The sequence below is a fragment of the Onychostoma macrolepis genome, chromosome 17 (genome assembly GCF_012432095.1).
Source record: "Onychostoma macrolepis isolate SWU-2019 chromosome 17, ASM1243209v1, whole genome shotgun sequence".
Taxonomy (NCBI): domain Eukaryota; kingdom Metazoa; phylum Chordata; class Actinopteri; order Cypriniformes; family Cyprinidae; genus Onychostoma; species Onychostoma macrolepis.
In genome coordinates this window covers 3955277-3959100 of record NC_081171.1, presented here as the reverse complement: position 1 = coordinate 3959100, position 3824 = coordinate 3955277, and positions in this window count along the sequence as shown.

Sequence of the window (3824 nt, the reverse complement as noted above, 5' to 3'; positions counted from 1 at the left end):
CTTTTGCTACAATGTATCAGTGTTTGCTCAGTTGCTATAGAGACGCAAGAAGCGAGCAGACGCTCTTTAAAAAAATGGCGGTAAATAACAGCTTCAGAACCAAACCCAAGCGAGTTTACTTTAATTGGCGCAAGACGTTACATATATATATAAAAGTTAATATACAATTAAGGGCTCAAAGTTAGAACTGTCAAAGAATCAAATGAGTAGTGGTGTTATTTAATTGTTTTATTTTTGTTTGGATTGGTTCTTAATGATCACAGAAATTCCAGTGGCATTCCTTTAGACCCTTTTATTATTTTTAGCACAAAAATATATTATTGTAGTAAAATTTAGTAGTGTAAATGTCGCACTGTTAAAACTATATAGCAAACAAAACAGAAGGCAAATGAAGGTATTTGAACCTGCATGTATTCGGTTTTTAACCTGCAGAGGGCGATGAAAACTCAGTCAAGTGACTCGATTTTATTGTGCTGACACAAGCAAAGAGGACAGACCTGTCTCAAAGGTATACCTCAAGCCATCAACAAGATCTATTTATTTTTATTCGTTATATTTCAGATGAAAGAGTTCTTATACTGATCTTATAAAATGCAAGACCTCAAACAGCTTATTTTAACAGAGGTAGTCAAGCCTTTGTGTGAGATGGAAATATGCCGTAAATCAAATATATTTTTGTAAAGAATACTTAGATGGTTGTCACTTTAAACATATACAGCGATTAATTTTTCAATCGGGCGATTTTCAATGTAAAAGTCAATAAATCAGATCCATCTTCTCTGGATTTAAATAGCTCAACATTCCAAGTTCACTTGGATACAGAAGCACCGATTGGTTCGTAGCAAAAGCAGCCGATAGCCAATCAGAGATCCCCACCAAGGTGCTGTCCCACCAATGAGTGCACAAGGACACGGGGCACATTTTACAGCTATTGTCACTAGGGGGTTATTTTCCTCCCTGCAGAGAGCAGTAAAACATTATGAATGATTTTCTTAACACAATCAATCCCACTGATTGTACAGCGCGTATGAATGAGAGCGTGATTGCTACGTGTGCATGAATACACACTAATTTTGGAAAAAATATCAGCAATCAAACACAACAACAGGGGCTCCGTCTGAGTGAACATTTCATACATTCTCATAAGACACGTCTCCTTGGTAACCACAGACAATCTGGACGCCCTTCATAGGGGGGAAAACTAGAAAAAGATAAGGCCTGGCGATGGTTTGAACCTTCTTGGAAGCGCTAGGCTGAAACTGTCCATACACTGACAATCTCTTTGGGCCATCACAGACCTGGTAAGTTTGGGAAAGTTGTTAGAAGCCATTTGACAAAACCTAAAACGTTTGTAGAGAATGATGGTCTGATGAGACTGAAGTCATTTAATGTAACCCAAACTCACCTCAATCTCATCATTTTCACTGTCAAGAACAGTAATGGCAACATAATGCTCTGAGGTGATTTTTAAAGTGTCAAAACTGAAGCAGAAAATGAGGTGAATAAATTTGAATGTACATGATATTTGAGAAAATATGAGCTTCTGAAAACCAAAGATAACTTCATGGCCTGTTAAACATGTTTAAAGGGTACTCTTTTAAGCCTACATAAACTGAAGTTCTGTTTTTAAAAGTGTATTTTAGATGTGCAATCCAAATGTTGGGACGTTTTTTAAATTTGAATAAAATGAAAACTAAAACACTTTCAAATCACATGAGCCAATATTTTATTCACAACAGAACATAGAGAACATAAATGTTTAAGCTGACAAAAAAATTCACACTTTTATCCACTAAATGAATGCATTTCAAATTTGATGCCTGCTACAGGTCTCAAAAAAGTTGGCAAGGGGGAAACAAAGGGCTGAAAAAGCAAGAAATTTTGAAAAGATTCAGCTGGGAGAACATCTAGCAACTAATGTGTTAATTGACATCAGGTCTGTAACATGCTTAGCTATAAAAGGGATGTCTTAGAGGGGCAGAGGCTCTCCAATCTGTGAAAGAGTGCGTAAAAAAGATTGTGGAATACTTTAAAAACAACTTTCCTCAACCTCAAATTGCAAAGGCTTTGCAAATCTCATCATCTACAGTGCATAACATCATCAAAAGATTCAGAGAAATCTCTGTGCGTAAGGGACAAGGCCGAACACCTTTGTTGGATGCCCGTGGTCTTTGGGCCCTCAGACGACACTGCATCACTCATCGGCATGATTCTGTCATTTACATTACTAAATGGGCCCAGGAATATTTCCAGAAACCACTGTCGGTAAACACAATCCGCCGTGCCATCTGCAGATGCCAACTAAATCTCTTATCATGCAAAAAGGAAGCAATATGTGAACATGGTCAAGAAGCGCCGTCGTGTCCCGTGGGCCAAGGCTCATTTAAAATGGACTGTTTCAAAGTGGAAAAGTGTTCTATGGTCAGACGAATCCAAATTTGACATTCTTGTTGGAAATCACGGACGCTGTGTCCTCCGGTCTAAAGAGGAGGGAGACCTTCCAGCGTGTCATCAGCGTTCAGTTCAAAAGCCAGCATCTCTGATGGTATGGGGGTGCATAAATGCATACGGTATGGGCAGCTTGCATGTTTTGGAAGGCACTATGAATGCTGAAAGGTGTGTATATAAAGGTTTTAGATCAACATATGCTCCCCTCCATACTGTCTATTTCAGGGAAGGCCTTGTGTATTTCAGCAGGACAATGCAAAACCACATACTGCAGCTATTACAACAGCATGGCTTCGTAGTGGAAGAGTCCAGGTGGTGAATTGGCAGGCCTGCAGTCCTGATCTTTCACCTATAGAGAACATTTGGCGCATCATTAAAGAAAAATACAAAGACGACCACAAACTCTTCAGTAGCTGGAAACCTATATCAGGCAAGAATAGGACCAAATTACAACACCAAAACTCCAGAAACTCATAACCTCGATGCCCAGATGTCTTCAAACTGTTTTGAAAAGAAGAGGAGATGCTACACCATGGTAAACATGCCCCCGTCCCAACTATTTTGAGACCTGTAGCAGGCATCAAATGTGAAATTTTTTGCATAAAACAGTTTAAACATTTATGTTATCTATGTTCTATTGTGAATAAAATATTGACTCATGTGATTTGAAATTCTTTGAGTTTTCATTTTATTCAAATTTTAAAAAACGTCTCCCAACATTTCTGGAATTTGGGTTGTACGCTGTATGGCCTGGAGAGTAAACAGGGTTTTCATTAAATTAAGTGAACCACATGAACCACATAAAACTGTGCCACTAAAATCAAATAAATGAGAGGATGTTTGCCAACTGACTCTTAGACCTCATTGCATATTGTTTGCAATTATGCAAATAATGATTTAAAAGCATTAAATTTTCCAATCAGGTAAACAGTTTGAATGGACAGGCATTAAAGGAATAGTTCACCAAATAAATAAATGAAAATTTGCTCACAGTGTATTCACCCTCAGAGTCCAACCACTCCAGTCCATCCGTTAACATCTTGTGAAGCCAAAAGCTGCGTGTTTGTAAAAACCCATCATTAAGCCATTTTTAACTTCAAACCTTTGCTTCCAGCTAAAATATAAAAGTCCATAATCCATAACATTGCTCCCTCCAGTGCAAAAGTTGTCTCATATGAAACATGTGAGAAACATGCAGAAATCAAGCAACAATTACAAAACGAAACCAATACAGTTTTAAACAAATACGTGGCTGGATTCTTACATGCAACTTTGCTTCACAAGATGTTAATTGTTGGATGGGAATGGTGTGTATTACTTGTGGATTATTGTGATGTTTTTATCAGCCATTTGGACACTCATTCTGTTGGCACCCA